This window comes from Oncorhynchus mykiss, chromosome 10 (genome assembly GCF_057628025.1).
Source record: "Oncorhynchus mykiss isolate SJ-2025 chromosome 10, ASM5762802v1, whole genome shotgun sequence".
Lineage (NCBI taxonomy): Eukaryota > Metazoa > Chordata > Actinopteri > Salmoniformes > Salmonidae > Oncorhynchus > Oncorhynchus mykiss.
Window position 1 is genome coordinate 23,146,049 of NC_143031.1, and position 18,018 is coordinate 23,164,066.

General features: G+C 43.9%; 1 protein-coding gene across 1 annotated transcript in view; it reads right to left on the reverse strand.

The window, feature by feature from the left end:
- The window catches only part of LOC110533520 (roundabout homolog 2), a 140,164-nt gene that overhangs the window by 76,415 nt on the left and 45,731 nt on the right, over positions 1-18,018 (reverse strand). The window lies entirely within an intron of this gene.

The following is an 18,018-nucleotide window of genomic DNA, read 5'->3' on the forward strand; positions in this document are numbered from 1 at the left end:
AAATGTGTCTGACTCAAATCGATGCCACATAGGTTGTTTTCTACAGAAGTTGTTTTTAGGGTCAGTTGCTCTTTAAAGTTATTGGAAACTGACACGACCAGGTCAACTCCACTGTAAAGAAAAATACAGGTGTCTGCACAACACAACTCCAAATGTAACACATGCGGATGTAAAACCTCTCAGCCGGAACTGTCCCTACTTGCTCCAGCAAATAGGTAGCTTTTCGTGTGGAGCCAACTGGTAAGATGCTTCAGGAGGGCGGTCACGTGTGCTAGCAAGGCAGAGGTCCCGAGTTTGCGCCAGGTATGGGAGAAATTGGGAGGAAAAGGTCCTCACAAAGCAAGCAGCGTGATGTCCTTTACACAAACATGACAGATAATAAGCTACACTATACAGTATATAGAAAAGTTACACTATACAGTATATAGAAAAGTATGTGGACACCCCTTCAAATGAGCGGATTTGGCTACTTCAGCCACACCTGTTTCTGACAGGTGTATAAAATTGAGCAGACAGCCATGCAATCTCCATAGACAAACATTGACAGTAGACTGGCCTTACTGAAGAGCGCAGTGACTTTAAAATGGGCACCGTCATAGGATGCCACCTTTCCAACAAGTCATTGGTCAAGTTTCTGCCCTGCTAGAGCTGCCCTGGTCAACTGCAGGTGCTGTTATTGTGAAGTGGAAACGTTTAGGAGCACCAATGGCTCCACCGCAAAGTGGCAGGACAGAAACTAACAGAACGGGACAGCAGAGTGCTGAAGAGCGTAGCATGTAAAAATCGTCTGTCCTCGGTTAAAACACTCACTACAGAGTTCCAAACTGCCTTTGGAAGTAACTTCAATACAATATATGTTAGTATGGAGCTTTATGAAATGGGATTCCATGGCCGATCAGCCGCACACAAGCCTAAAATCACCATGTGCAATGCCAAACGTGGCTGGAGTGGTGTAAAGCTCACCGCCATTGGACTCTGGAGCAGTGGAAACGTTCTCTGGAGTGATGAACCATGCTTCAACATCTGGCAGTCTGATGGACGAATCTGTGTTTGGCAGATGCCAGGAGAACGCTACCTACCAACTGTAAAGTTTGGTAGAGGAGGAGTATTGGTCTGCGGCTGTTTTTTATGGTTCGGGATAGGCCCCTTAGTTCCAGTGAAGGGAAATCTTAATGCTACAGCATACAATGACATTGTATATGATTCTGTGCTTTGTGGCAACAGTTTGGAGAAGGCCCTCGTGCACAAAGCGAGGTCCATACAGAAATGGTTTTGTCGAGATCGGTGTGGCCTGCACAGAGCCCTGACCGCAACACCATCGAACACCTTTGGGATGAATTGGAACGCAGACTGCAAGCCAGCCCGAATCGCCCAACATCAGCGCCCGACCTAACTAATGCTCACGTGACTGAAAGGAAGCAAGTCCCCGCAGCAATGTTCCAACACCTAGTGGAAAGCCTTCCCAGAAGAGTGGAGGCCGTTATAGCAGCCAAGGGGGGACCAACTCCATATTAATGTCCATGATTTCGACGAGCAGGTGTCCACATACTTTAATAAAACCGAAAGCATACCTTGACTTGGAAGAGTTCCAATGTTGGATAGCCTTAGCCAACTAGCTAGCATAAATAGCATTCCTCTCTGTTTGAGTCAGGTTGTTGATTAAGCTAAATTAGCTAAATCAAACACCTTTGGGAATACAGGCAACATCCGCACTGAGCTAAAGGGTAGAGCTGCCGCTTTCAAGGAGCGGGACTTTAAAACGGAAGCTTATAAGAAATCCCTCTATGCCCTCCGACGAACCATCAAACAGGCAAAGCTTCAATTCAGGACTAAGATCGAATCTTACTGCACCGGCTCCGACACTTGTCGCATGTAGCAGAGCTTGCAAACTAAAACATGTATTAATTTATAAGACCCCTATGATTCATTTTGTCAGTTATACCAGCGAATGTGAGGTTTTTAGATTACATAACACTTGAGGAAACATTACTTATGGGCCGATGTATTTTCTATGTTTTGTTCACCAACAGTCTAACCACAAAGCTGGCAATTCTTTCCCCTCTCTTTCTGGCTGCCCTCTCCCTTCCCTTCTAAGTTCAAGTTTGTTTATTTGTCATATACACATGATTTGCATGGAGTACACAGTGCAATTAAATGCTTACTTGCAGGTTAACCTCTTGACAATGCAGCAACAATAAGAAAGGTATGTAGCTAAATAAATAAAACAGTAATATAAAAGCTTAATTCAGTAATTTCACCAATTTAATAATGAGCAGTTAATTTATTTATATATATATATATATTTTTTTTTTTTAATACAAATTGTTACATAGTCTATATGGAAATAACAAACATGAACCAAGTATGGAATAGGTTAGAAGACTGTCAGTTCTACCACCTCAACATTGCTAATTTTATATAGGGTTAAATATAATGTTGTTAAGTTCAGCTTCAGTCCACAGGGGGGCACTGTGTCACTTGGCTGTGCTTCAGTCAGAAAAACATTCTCTTATCTCTTCAGGTCTCAGCTAGCTATCCAGCCAGTAGTTACTGAATAGGCTAGCCATCCAAGCTAGCTACTAGGGCTGACCCCATTGTCACGTTTGTCGTAACGATGAGACCAAGGCGCAGTGTGATTTGAATACATTCTTCTTTATTTACGAAGAACACTAAAACAAAATGACCGTGCCGCTAATAATAAGTGCTGACATGCAACTACACATAGAAAATAACCCACAAAACCAAAATGGAAAATGGCAACCTAAATAGTATCCCCAATCAGAGACAACGATAAACAGCTGTCTCTGATTGGGAACCAATTCAGGCCACCATAGACCTACATTTACCTAGACAATACCAAAACCCCATAGATATACAAAAAACCCTAGACAAGTCAAACACACATACCACCTCGTCACACCCTGACCTAACCAAAATAATAAAGAAAACAAAGATAACTAAGGTCAGGGCGTGACACCCATTTAGTCAACTGGTCGATTGTTTAGTCAATAGGCTGTTGGTCGACTGAGATTTCTTTAGTCGAGCAGTAGCCCCCCCCAAAAAATATATTTATATTGTGGTGTACAAGACACAGTCTGATTCGCGTTGAGGGGACTGATCAATTCTGTAGGCCGTAGGGATGAAACAGTCCATCAGTATAAGACGTGATACTGAACTTGTATATGGTGGTATTACATAAACAATAGTGCAAAACTAATACAAATTATATTATTTAATAACAAATGCACTTTCTCCCTCGTTGGATAGTGGCTGCTGTCCACGGTTCTAAAACACATCAGTGCGCTGTTGAATTGGCACCTTTTCCTAGACCATGTTGATATGTGCACATTAGGAATGTTAACCAGCTGTTGAGAGCAATGCCGCGGAGGCACTAGCAGAATGAGGAGATGAGAAAACAGCTCTTGCCTTATTGTCTAAGAAAAGTGAGGAGAAAGGAAACCCAAACTTAATTAGGTCTATAATCAATAGCCTAACTGTTAAATGTCCCTGGCTTTATAAATCATCAGTATATTTACAGAAATAAGACAGATCCTGCTCTGTTGCCAGTTTGTAATTGTATTTGCATTTATTATGGATCCCCAATTGTGACCCGATTCAGGAAACTAGGCGTATGTCGCAAGTCACCACTTCACAGGAGAGCCGTTTGAACGTAAAAAATATTTTTTTAACAAAATGCGTTTCTTTTGGCAGAAATGCCTTCTCGACCATGTGAACTTTCATGTGCCTTAATAACACATTTGTATGTCACCTGTAAATATGAATACAATTGTTAATTAAGCCACAGAGAAGTCAGCAACCTTCCCACTAGCCATGATTGGCTGAGATGAGTGGGCTGGACATGCCGAGAGAGGAGTTCGGATTGGTCTGCCATTTTGAAGGTGTCTATTTGAGCTCGTCAGTCTTTTGGTAATCCTATCGAATGTGGCTTTAAAAAAAATGTATTGCGTAGTGGAGCTGCATAATTGTTGCTCTCCATTTTCTGGAGGATCAAGTTTTGAAATCAGTGGAATTAGAGTATGATAGCTAAAGTCTCTGAATTACATCTTCAAACTAAGGGCAACTGTGGTATGGCATTCCTGACAGGGAGATACGTCCACGATGCATGTTGATGTATGCAGGTGAGATAGTCAGCTAGCTACTGTACATATATTATATATAGTATATATAGTAGTATTAAAACAACAGTAGTAAAAACAAAAATGCACACAGGAGGAACTCAAAATCCCAAAACACCCCACGGCCATCTAAAAATAAAAAATAAAGTTTAAATTAAGTGCTTAATAAAATATAGTAGTATATATATAGCATATAGTATATAGTAGTATATATATTATATATTACACATTTCACATTTTGACAGAAAGTGGTTTCATTTCAAGCTAAAGTGCACTCTTAGCTAGCTAGCTAACGTTAGCTGGCTGGCTCCCTAGCGGATATTATTTCTTTCCCGGAGCCATTTGCTTTTCTAGTTAGAGTCTAATGTTAACTAGCTAACATTGGACCTGGTTGGTTATCTCCCAGCACTGTGGCATTGTTGCCACTTTGTTCATTGTTGTTTAACTAGCTAATGTTAGCTGGCTGGCTCGTTAACTAACGTGACGTGTGTACAACACCCTTTGAATATGGCCGGTATCAGTAAATGTCTGCAAAAAAAGCGTAATGAAATTGTTGACAGCAGTTTTCATGTTATCCAGAGGTAAACTAATCACCGGTCAGTGTCAAGTGTGTGCTTCGAGAGAGAAACAAGATGGGTGGGGCTAAAGCTTAAGAAGGTGTGAACGATACTTAATGGTTGTAGACAAAGAAGAGGTCTTCACTAGATACCAAAACATTCAAAGGGATTTTTTCAAAAGTGAGTTTACCATAAGACAGAACAGTAGTCGAGGTGCGACAAACCTAGGGCCTGTAGGACCTGCCTTGTTGATCGTGCTGTTAAGAATGCAGAACAGCTCTTTATTATGGACAGACTTCTCCCCATCCAAATTTTTTGGACAACGACAGTTTCAATCCAGGGTTAATCCAAGCAGTTTAGTCTCCTCAACTTGCTCAATTACCTGTCACGATCGTCATAGTGAGGAGACCAAAGCTCAGCGTGGTGTGACTACATCTTTTTAATGAAAGACGAAAAAACACGAAGTACACTAAACAAACAAACAAAATAACAAGACGAACGTGACCGCTATCAAAACTGAGTGCTAACATGCAACATCACATAGACAAAAACCCACGAAATATCCAAAGAAGATGGCTGCCTAAATATGGTTCCCAATCAGAGACAACGATAAACAGCTGCCTCTCATTGAGAACCAATCTAGGCGACCATAGACATACATAAACACCTAGATGGTATACAACCCCATGAACCTACAAAACCCCTAGACAGTCCAAAAACACAAACATCACCCATTTCACACCCTGACCTAGTCAAAATATATAAAGAAAACAAAGAATACTCAGGTCAGGGCGTGACAATATCCCCCCACAAAGGTGCAGACTCCGTCCGAAAAAACCTAATCTAAAGGGGAGGGTCCGGGTCGGCCTCTTTCACGGCAGCGGCTCGGGTGCGGGACTTGGACCCCGCTCTACCTCAGTCTTGGCCCACGTAGGTGGCGCCTCAGGAGCGGGGACCCTCGCAGCGGCCCTGGACTGAAGATCATCGTAGAGAGCGCCACTGGACGGAAAGGCGCCTCTGGACTGAGAAGCGACTCTGGCAGCTCTGGACAGGAGGGAGACTGGCGGCTCAAGACAGGAGGGCGACTCCGGCATCGCCGACGTGACAGGCGGCTCTGGCAGCTCCTGGCTGGCTGGCTGGCTGACGGCTCTGGCGGGTCCTGGCTGGCTGACGGCTCTGGCGGGTCCTTGCTGGCTGACGGCTCTGGCGGGTCCTGGCTGGCTGACGGCTCTGGCGAGTCCTGGCTGGCTGACGGCTCTGGCGGCTCCTGGCTGGCTGGCGGCTCCGGCGGCTCATGGCTGGCTGGCGGTTCCGGCGGCTCCTGGCTGGCGGCTCCGGCGGCTCCTGGCTGGCTGGCGGCTCTGGCGGCTCCTGGCTGGCTGGCGGCTCTGGCGGGTCCTGGCTGGCTGGCGGCTCTGGCGGGTCCTGGCTGACAGGCGGCTCTGGCGGGTCCTGGCTGACTGGCGGCTCTGGCGGGTCCTGGCTGACTGGCGGCTCTGGCTGACTGGCGGCTCTGGCAGGTCCTGGCTGACTGGCAGCTCTGGACAGACTGGCGGCTCAGGACAGGCTGGCGGCTCAGGACAGGCTGGCGGCTCTGTAGGGATGAGACAGAGACAGCCTGGTGCGGGGGGCTGCCACCGGAGGGCTGGTGCGTGGAGGTGGCACTGGATAGACCGGACCGTGCAGGCGCACTGGAGCTCTTGATCACCGAGCCTGCCCAACCTTATCTGGTGGAATGCTCCCGGTAGCCAGGCCAGTGCGGCGAGGTGGAATAGCCCGCACTGGGCTGTGCTGGCGAACCTGGGACACCATGCGTAAGGCTGGTGCCATGTACGCCGGCCCGAGGAGACGCACTGGAGACCAGATGCGTAAAGCCGGCTTCATGGCACCTGGCTCGGTGCCCACTCTAGCCCTGGCTCGGTGCCCACTCTAGCCAGGAGCTGGAATGTACCGCACCGGGCTATGCACACGCACTGGGGAGACTGTGCACTCCACCGCATAACACGGTGCCTGCCCGGTTCCTCTCTCTCTCTCCGGTAAGCACGGGAAGTTGGCGCAGGTCTCCTACCTGGCTTCACCACACTCCCTGTGTGCCCCCTCCCAATACATTTTTGGGGCTGCCTTTCGGGCTTCCAGCCACGCTGCGGTGCTGCCTCCTCATACCGGCACCTCTGCTTTCGCTGCCTCCAGCTCTGCTTTGGTGCGGCGATATTCCCCTGGCTGTGCCCAGGGTCCTTCACCGTCCAGAATCTCCTCCCAAGTCCATGAGTCCTACGTTCTTTGCCGCTGCTGCTGCTTGCCGTTACCACGCTGCTTGGTCCATTGTTGGTGGGTTATTCTGTCACAATCATCGTAGTGAGGAGACCAAAGCGCAGCGTGATATGAATACATCTTTTTAACGAAAAAAACACGAAGTACACTAAACAAACAAACAAAATAACAAGACGAACATGACCGCTATCAAAACTGAGTGGAAACATGCAACATCACATAGACAAAAACCCACGAAATACCCAAAGAAGATGGCTGCCTAGATATGGTTCCCAATCAGAGACAACGATAAACAGCTGCCTCTAATTGAGAACCAATCTAGGCAACCATAGACATAAATAAACACCTAGATGGTAAACAAACCCATAAACCTACAAAACCCCTAGACAGTACAAAAACACATTCATCACCCATGTCACACCCTGACCTAACCAAAATATATAAAGAAAACAAAGAATACTCAGGTCAGGGCGTGACATTACCGCATTATTCATTACAAGTTTTAGTTGAGGTTTAGGATTTAGTGAATGATCTGTCACAAATACAATGCTTTTAGTTTTTGAATTATTTAGGACTAACTTATTCCTTGCCACCCATTCTGAAACTAACTGCAGCTCTTTGTTTTCAGTGTTGCAGTCATTTCAGTCTGTCACGCCCTGGCCATAGAGAGGCTTTTATTCTCTATTTTGGTTAGGCCAGGGTGTGACTTGTGTGGGCATTCTAGTTTCTTTATTTCTATGTTTTCTGTTTCTATGTTTTGGCCGGGTATGGTTCTCAATCAGGGACAGCTGTCTATGGTTGTCTCTGATTGGGAATCATACTTAGGCAGCCTGTTTTTCCACCTTAGTTGTGGGTAGTTGACTTTGTTTGTGGCCTGTAGCCCTAGTAAGCGTCATGGTCGTCGTCGTGGTGGTTGTTGTTTCTGTTGGCAACATTCTTAATAAAAAGAAATGTACGCTCACCACGCTGCACCTTGGTCCGGTCATTTCATTTCTCTGACGAAGTTCGTGACACAGTTGCTGTGGTAGCTGACGTGTATAGTGTTGAGTCATCCGCATACATAGACACTCTGGCTTTACTCAAAGCCAGTGGCATGTTGTCAGTAAAGATACAAATTGTAAGGGGACAGCTACCCTGGAGATTTCCTAATTCTACCGGGATTTTGTTGGAGAGGCTTCCATTAAATAACACCCTCTGTGTCCTGTTAGACAGGTAACTCTTTATCCACAATATATCAGAGGGTGTAAAGGTATGACACATGTTTTCCAGCAACAGACTATGATCGATAATGTCAAGAGCCGCACTGAAATCGAACAAAAAATCCCCCACAATCTTTTTATCATCAATTCCTCTCAGCCAATCATCAGTCATTTGTGTGCTGTGCTTGTAGAATGCCCTTCTCTATAAGTGTGCTGAAAGTCTGTTGTCAATTAGTTTACTGTAAAATAGCATTATATCTGGTCAAACACAATTTTTCCAAACGTTTACAAAGGGTTGGTTACAGACTGATTGGTCGGCTATTTGAGCCAGTAAAGGGGGCTTTACATGTCCTTACGTAGGGGAATAACTTTTGCTTCCCTCCAGGCCAGAGGGCACACACTTTCTAGTAGGCTTAAATTGAAGATATGGCAAACAGGAGTGACAATATCATCCGCTATTATCCTCAGTAATTTTACATCCAAGTCATCAGACCCCGGTGGCTTGTCATTGTTGATAGACAAACCATAATTGTTTTCACCTCTCCCAAACTTACTTTACGGAATTCAAAAGTACAATGCTTGTCTTTCATAATTTGGTCAGACATACTTGGAGGTGTAGTGTCAGCGTTTTTTGTAGGCATATCATGCCTAAGTTAGCTTATCTTGCCAATGAAAGTTGACAATATCAGTAGGTTTGGTGATGAATGAGCCATCTGATTCAATGAATGATGGAGAGGAGTTTTCCTTTTTGCCCAAAATTAAATTTAAGGTGCTCCATTTGTCAAAGGCAGGGCTGCAAAATATTTTGCTTGTCCATTCCCAGCGTTCCTCTCCAGGGTGCTGTTGGAAAGATGCATTTCTGCAGTGCTCCACCAACATTCAGTCCCCAAAAATTATCTAACATAAATCATGTAACAGATATAGGATATGGTAGAAAGAGTATGTGGCCTTTTCTGAAGCCTACAGGCTGGAGATAAAATGTATGACAATGTAATGAGATGGACACTTTTTACATCATGCAGGTTTCTCCGATCAAATAGCCCAACCCAAATGGCACTCAATCAAATAAAAAAGGAGCTGTCATGTTAGAAAAGCAACATATCCTTCAAACAGGACAGGTCAAAGTAAGATGGACAATCACAACTGCTGTCCAGGAGTTTCACCCCATTGTCATGATCAGTGGTTTCAACCCTTGCGATAAAGATTGCAGTCAGAATGCAGTATAACTGCAGTACACTGCAGTATAACTCCAGTTAGGGTGCTATATAACTGCAGTATCCTGAAAATACTTCATCCAAAATAACATTGTTTTTTTTTTCACAGGAGTAATTTATCAGTGTAACTGCAGTTAAAGTGCAATACAACTGCAGTACACTGCAGTTATTCCGCAATTACTGCATCCAAATAAAGGCCTGTCTGGAACTGCACCAAAAAAAGACATCTAAAAGGCGCTGGCATTGGTCAACTGCAGTTACTGCACCTTTACTGCATCTTTTTTCCTAAGGAAAGTTTGTATCCTACCATTTTTTCACAAGCTGATCATATAGAGTGAAAAAGTTAACACTTTTGGATTTCCCACTGTGTAAACACATTACAAATACTCTCGCGATAGCTCCTGATAAAGTCAGGACTAATAAAGACAATGCAATGGCCTGTTTTACAGTTGGTGGGCCTACCACATACTGTACATGGGCATTCATAAAATCCCATTGCAGGCGGACATGGTAGGCTAAGCACGAGCCAATGTCTTTTGGACGTGTTTTTTGGTCCTGTCCTGGCGTAGTCTTTTGGTGTTTTACAAACGGTAGGCCTACCACATAGATGGGCTTTCATAAAATGCAATTTAAGGCAACACTGTAGGCTACACCTCAGTAAGCAAGGACCGACGCCAAAGCCTTTTAGACGTCTTTTTTTGGTGCAGATCCGGACTTGATTTCCACATCCACGGACATTGGTTTTTGGTCCGATCCGGACTGGACCAGCCTTAATCTGGTAAAAACATTTGGTAAAAACATAAATGTCTATATATGACTTCTTTCCAACTTTTATTCAGAACACAAAATTAGCCTGATTTCAACATCCAGAAAATACGTATTTTTCAACGTCCGGAAAATATGCATGTTCAGTGTCCTGGAAAATATATATTTTAAACATACGGAAAATACCTTTTCACCTTTCATTCAGAACCTAAATTGAACCGAACTTCAATGTCTGGAAAATACGTATTTTAGACATCTTTCCAATGTAATTTTACTTACTGGGACTATTCTAGTTTTGCTGGGGGGCAGCATTTTTGGTCTCGTCTATGGCAGCAGAACGACAAAGAGTGACCCTGACTATAGGTCAGGCCCTATTGTGCCCTATTTGGACGGGATCAGTTTTACTGGTTGGATGTCAGGTAACGTAATTATGTGCATGAGCACAAAACACCACATCTGTCATTTTTTGTCCCATCCGAACCTGCCATTTCAGTAATTTTTTAAATGGCAGGAGTGTAACAATTCTAACCAGAATAACCTACTGTTTTTTGGCAAACTCCAAAGTCATCTGATAATACTAGTCCCGTGCGAATCGACATCCTTGTGTTTTAAGAGAAATGTCTGAGTTTGACAGGTGTTGCTCTCGGTTTGCGTATAAAAACAATAATTAATCCGAGAAATTTAACTAAGTGCTGCGAATAAGCTATATATGAATGGCCTACATGTAGCCTATCAACATTCACAGTGAATGCTTTTGTTTACAGTAGCAGTGAAGAGTTTGGACACACCTACTCATTCAAGGGGTTTTCTTTATTTTGACGATTTTCTACAATGTAGAGTAATAGTGAAGACATCAAAACTATGAAATAACACATTTGGAATCATGTAGTAACCAAAAAGTGTCAAACAAATCATATTTGAGATTCTTCAGAGCTTTTCACAATCTTGGCATTCTCTCAACCAGCTTCATGGGGTAGTCACCTGGAATGCATTTCAATTAACAGATGTACCTATTTAAAAGTTAATTTGTGGAATTTCTCTCCTTAATGCGAGCCAATCAGATGTGTTGTGACATGGTAGGGGTGGTATACAGAAGATAGCCCTATTTGGTAAAAGACTAAGTCCATATTATGGAAGAACAGCTCAAATAAGCAAAGGGAAATGACAGTCCATCAATACTTTAAGACATGAAGGTCAGTCAATCCGGAAAATGTCAAGAACTTTGAAAAGTTTCTTCAAGTGCAGTCGTAAATCAAATTAAATTGTATTTGTCACATGCGCCAAATGCAACAGGTGTATGTAGACCTTACAGTGAAATGCGTACTTACAAGCCCTTAACAAACAATGTAGTTTTAAGAAAATACCTAAAAAAAAGTAAGAGATAAGAATAACAAATAATTAAAGAGCAGCAGTAAATAACAATAGCGGGGCTATATACAGGGGGTACCGGTACAGAGTCAATGTGCGGGGGCACCGGTGTTGAGATAATAGAGGTAATATGTACCTGTGGGTGGAATTATTAAAGGGACTATGCATAGATAATAACAACAGAGAGTAGCAACTTGGCTCTCCGGAACCGCTTGCCGTGCAGTAGCAGAGAGAACAGTCTATGACTAGGGTGGCTGGAGTCTTTGACAGTTTTTAGGGCCTTCCTCTGACACCGCCTGGTAAACAGGTCCTGGATGGCAGGAAGCTTGGCCCCGGTGATGTACTGGGCCGTACGCACTACCCTCTGTGTGCCTTGCAGTCGGAGGCCGAGCAGTTGCCAAAAACCATTAAGCGCTCAACATCTCAACATCAACTGTTCAGAGGAGACTGTCTGGTTGATTTGCTACAAAGGAACCACCACTAAAGGGAGAAACAAGCAATGGATATTGTGAAACATTTATTTAACTAGGCAAGTCAGTTAAGAACACATTCTTATTTTCAATGACGGCCTACCTGGGAACAGTGGGTTAACTACCTTGTTCAGGGGCAGAACGACAGATTTTTACCTTGTCAGCTCAGGGATTAGATCCAGCAACCTTTCAGTAACTGGCCCAACACTAACCGACATTTGACTGGTGGAAATCTGTCCTTTGGTCTGATGAGTCCAAATTTGAGATGTTTGGTTCCAACTGCCATGTGAGACGTAGAGTAGGTGAAAGGATAATCTCTGCATGTGTAGTTCCCACCATGAGGCATGGAGGAGGATGAGTGATGGTGTGGGGGCGCTTTGCTGGTGACACATTTAAGAAAAAAATCAAGGCACTCTTTTTTTCTATTTAAAGTTTTATTACATTTTCTTGTTTTTCAATCAACCAACAAAACACATTCCACATTCACAGATGTGGCAGACAAAAATAACAAAATAAAAATATAAAACAAACAAACTTGCAGCAGCACTATCAGCGTTCCTATTAGCTAATTCCAGCCTTTGCTGAGACGACGAGCAAAGAATTTGTTTTTACAGCACATGCATCTGCCCATTCACTCTTTCCAATTTGTGTAGTGGAGTAGTGGAGACCAGAGTCTATCAAACTTGGGCTGTCTCTTGTGGAGGTCATAAGTGAGCTTTTCAAGAGGAAGAAAGTCAACAAGCTGGTCTATCCAATGTGTGATTATGGAAAATCATATCAGACTGAAATGTAAGAACAAACAAATAACATCAAAAGATTCGGTGCTGGATTAAAAACATCTGGCTGAAGCCCCGGAAGCCAAGGCCTAATGACGCCACTGGGCCCAGCCCACCATGGTATGGCTCTTTATATGTCGTCCTTCAGCACCACATGTAACCCTTTATAAGTCTTAACTTCGAGTCTCGATTCAAGTCCCATGTAATAATGGGCAAGTCTCAAGTAAAGTCCTAAGTTCCACAGCTCAGGTCGAGTCAAGTCAGAAGTGCCTAATTTTGGGTTTCGAGTCCTCAAGTCAATGGTTAAGTGTTTTATGCCAATTTCATTGCAATTGAAACCGATAGCAATGATTTTTGGATCCGATGATGCCCTGATGCAGAGGTGACACCACAGGTCCCAGAGTGGTGGGGCAAATTGTTTTTCCTGGTGCCCAGAGCTTTTCCTAATTTGGTAATCTTACCAGGTATAAATCAGGACCCTATTGGATCTGACAGTGATTCGTTACTAGTTGTAAAATGATATTTATATTGGCAATGGTGAGAGTGGGACCAGATTCATGGGGTTAAGTGCATTGCTCAAGGGAAGACAGACCTTGTCAGCTCGGGGATTCAAACCATTGACCTTTCAGTTACTGGCTCAACGCTCTTAACCACTAGGCTACCTGGTATACAGATATTTTCTAAACAGGTCACGTTTGTTTTTTTTTTATTCTGGTAAAACATCTGGCTCTAGGGAGGGTGAAAACCCTGTCAAACTGCAGCAACCTAGTACATGTTAATATTAATTATATTTTAAAACTAGACTTTCCTTTACACAGACACAACCACTGCAATTGGTCAATATAACTCACAGGGCTGAGCTTGCATTATGCAGGTTTGCATTGTATAGGCCTATGCAACTGCAATTAAAAAGTAACACACACAGTCTATTTATGTAATCGGTATTGTTTGAGTAATTTCAGTAATTTTGGATTGAAAAGGTCAAGGTAGCCTAGCCAGCCAAAATTGAATATAGCCAAATTACATTTTATCACATTTTCCCCTAACATAAATACATGTGCTATAAATAGGCTACATAACATTATTAGCATTATTAACATTACCCTAACCAGAGGGCAAGAGAGGACAGGGCGCATTGGCTGTAGCCTATGCAGCTGTGGGCTACGGTTGTTATCAGTAGCCTAGTTGATCAGACTGAGAAGTTCAATACAGGTTAGGTGTAGGCTGCTGCAACATTTCTGTGAAGAGTTCTTGCTTGTATACTGTATGTCTGGAGTGATGTATTATCAAGTTTGCTAAATAAATACCAGAGGACAGTGGCATGGCGCGCACTTTGCGCTTTGCTAGATGACATGCATTTGCCCTGCCTGCACAACCTGTGATTTCCATGAATCAGATTGGTCAAGATACATAACGCACAGAACCTACAGCGCTGATATAAAAGACAGACAGGCTTACATAGTGCGCTAGTTGACAAAACGAGTCCAAGTTAAGTCACGAGTCATAGATGGTCAAGTCAAGTCGCAAGGGTTTTTTCTTTTTGCCAAGTCAAGTCTCAAGTTGCAAAATTTGCATCCAAGACACGTGATTTGAGTCCACATCTCTGTAAAGCATGACATATGATCATAGATGCTTTGTAACACATTTATGTAGTGCTTATGAAGGCATTATGAAGGCTTTATGAAGCCTTTATAAGCTGAACATATTTTAAAGCAGGACCATTATCGTCCTGGTCCCTAAGACGAGCAGGGAATTTCAAACACAGATTCAATCACAATGACCACAGAGGTTTCCCAATGCCTCAGAAGAGCACTTATTGGTAACTCAGTTGCCAGAGAGGAAGGAAACCGCTTAGGGATTTCACCATGAGGTTTTAAAACAGTTACATAGTTAAATGGCTGTGATAGGAGAAAACTGAGGATCGATCAACAACGTTGTAGTTACTCCAAAAATGCTAACCTAAATAACAGAGTGAAAAGGAAGCTTGTACGGAATAAAAAATATGGTGGTGGTGGCTGCATCATGTTATGGGTTTGCTTGCATTCAGCAAGGACTAGGGATATTTTCTAGGATAAAAAGAAACAGAATAGAGCTAAGTGCATGCAAAATCATTGAGGAAAACCTGGTTCAGTTTGCTTTCCAACAGACACTGGGAGACAAATGTACCTTTCATCAGGGCAATAACCTAATACACAAGGCCATATATACACTGGAGTTGCTTACCAATATGACATTGAATGTTCCTAAGTGGCCTAGTTACAGTTTTGACTTAAATGTGCATGAAAATCTATGACAAGACTTGAAAATGGCTGTCTAGCAATGAGCAACCACCAATATAACAGAGCTTGAAGAATTGTATTAATAATAATGGGAAAATATGGTACAATCCAGGTGTGCAAAGCTTTTAGACTTACCCCCAAAAGACTCACAGCTGTAATCACTGGCAACGTTGGTTCTAACATGTATTGACTCAGAGGTGTGAATACTTATGTAAATATAATTTTATTTGAATTTATTCATAGCTGACTATGAATGTGTGCTGTATTGATGGCGTGTGTTTGACATTCAATGAAAGCGGCCAGTGCCTATGATGATAAGGTCAATGTATGCAATCTATGCCTCATCTCCTGTGTGTTGTATTAAGTAGGCCTAGCGCCCCCCCCCCCCCCCCCCCTTATGGTTTTGCATGTCCGTTTTCTGTATGAGGAAGTTGTACAGTCGTGGCCAAAAGTTTTGCCAAATATTAATTTTCACAAAGTTTGCTGCTTCAGTGTCTTCAGATATATTTGTAGAATGTTACTATGGAATACTGAAGTATTATTACAAGCATTTCATACATGTCAAAGGCTTTATTTGACAATTACATGAAGTTGATGCAAAGAGTCAATATTTGCAGTGTTGACCTTTCTTTTTCAAGACCTCTGCAATCCGCCCTGGCATGCTGTCAATTTACTTCTGGGCCACATCCTGACTGATGTCAGCCCATTCTTGCATAATCAATGCTTGGAGTTTGTCAGAATTTGTGGGTTTTTGTTTGTCCACCCGCCTCTTGAGGATTGACCACAAGTCCTCAATGGGATTAAGGTCTGGGGAGTTTCCTGGCCATGGACCCAAAATATCGATGTTTTGTTCCCCGAGCCCTTAGTTATCACTTTTGCCTTATGGCAAGGTGCTCCATCATGCTGGAAAAGGCATTGTTCGTCACCAAGCTGTTCCTGGATGGTTGGGAGAAGTTGCTCTCGGAGGATGTGTTGGTACCATTCGTTATTCATGGCTGTGTTCTTAGGCAAAATTGTGAGTGACCCTTGGCTGAGACGCAACCCCACACATGAATGGTCTCAGGATGCTTTACTGTTGGCATGACACAGGACTGATGGTAGCGCTCACCTTGTCTTCTCCGGACAAGCTTTTTTCCGGATGCCCAAACAATCGGAAAGGGGATTCATCAGAGAAAATGACTTTACCCCAGTCCTCAGCAGTCCAATCCCTGTACGTTTTGCAGAATATCAGTCTGTCCCTGATGTTTTTCCTGGAGAGAAGTGGCTTCTTTGCAGCCCTTCTTGACACCAGGCCATCCTCCAAAAGTCTTTGCCTCACTATGCGTGCAGATGCACTCACACCTGCCTGCTGCCATTCCTGAGCAAGCTCTGTACTGGTGGTGCCCCGATCCTGCAGCTGAATCAACTTTAGGAGACGGTCCTGGCACTTGCTGGACTTTCTTTGGCGCCCTGAAGCCTTCTTCACCACAATTGAACCGCTCTCCTTGAAATTGTTGATTTAGGTGCAATCTTACTGGCAACAATATCCTTGCCTGTGAAGCCCTTTATGTGCAAAGCAATGATGACAGCACATGTTTTTTTGCTGGTAACCATGGTTGACAGAGGAAGAACAATGATTCCAAGCACCACCCTTCTTTGAAGCTTTCAGTCTGTTATTCGAACTCTATCAGCATGACAGAGTGATCTCCAGCCTTGTCCTCGTCAACACGGGAGAATCACTGACATGATGTCAGCTGTTCCTTTTGTGGCAGGGCTGAAATGCAGTGGAAATATTTTTGGGTGATTCAGTTAATTTGAATGGCAAAGAGGGACTTTTCAATTAATTGCAATTCATCTGATCACTGTTCATAACATGGAGTATATGCAAATTGCCATCATACAAACTGAGGCAGCAGAATTTGTGAAAATGAATATTTGTGTCATTCTCAAAACTTGTTGCCACGACTGTATATTTATTTTGTCTTGGACACCAGATGTATAGGCAGATGTATAGGGGGTGGGGGATTGAGTGTCTTGGTGGGTCCCCAAATTGGTGATCAATAAAAGTTAATTTTTGGCGGAGGGGAGGGGAGGTAGGGGGATGGAGGAGGTATGCCTTTGGGGCCTCTCCATGGGGGCCCCATACTTTCACTAGGATGAGACTAGGATAAGACAGTTGTGGTTTGGCCTATAAATTCTCGCTTAAAACATGAACACACATGTGGCCACACATACACACATTGAGTGACATTTACAAAAACACAAACGCATGTGTGTGTGAGAATGTGTACCTGAGGGGCAGATGATCTCTAGTTACCCCTCATACTCATAATGTAGAGGGTATTAGTGTTGGGACTCAGACAGACAGCACTGTCTGTACTACTGCTGGAACCACAGCTGTCATGGAGGGTGTGTGTGTTGTGTTTGGTCTTGGGGGGGTTGGTGGCATGAGCTGGACGGGTGGTTTGAGGGGAGGTTTGTGTGTGAGTGTGTGTGTACGAAGAGAGGAGGGAGTTGTTTGGTGCCTAGAGACACCTGCGGCCAGGACATCTGTCCCACCCAGAGCCCCCTCACACACACACCCACCCCTCCCTCCCTCCACCCTCTCTCCTTGACATTTCATCATCCCCAAATTCCCGATAGGGATCAAAGAAAGGCCCACTCTGGATAATGAGACTGGTTGATGGTGGTAGGGAAGACTGGGACTGGTATGGTGAGGAAACCACTGACGGACCCAGACAGATATTGCCTTGGGGATGATAGGGAAATGAGAAGGGGGGAGCAGGGGAGGTTGGGGGGAGGAGGGTCCAGTCCAGGAGGGTTCCACCCCCCCAGCCATATGACCCTGATGGCGTGTTTTCTCCTCTCCTTTCTCCCCTTCCCTCATTTCTCCTCATTTTCTCCCCCTCTTTTGTTTATGATGCGTGTTTGTCCTTGTCGCGCCACTCATTTAGAAGCTGTCTCCCCTGATTTGGCCCGTCACCTGAGTCCTGTTAACACACAA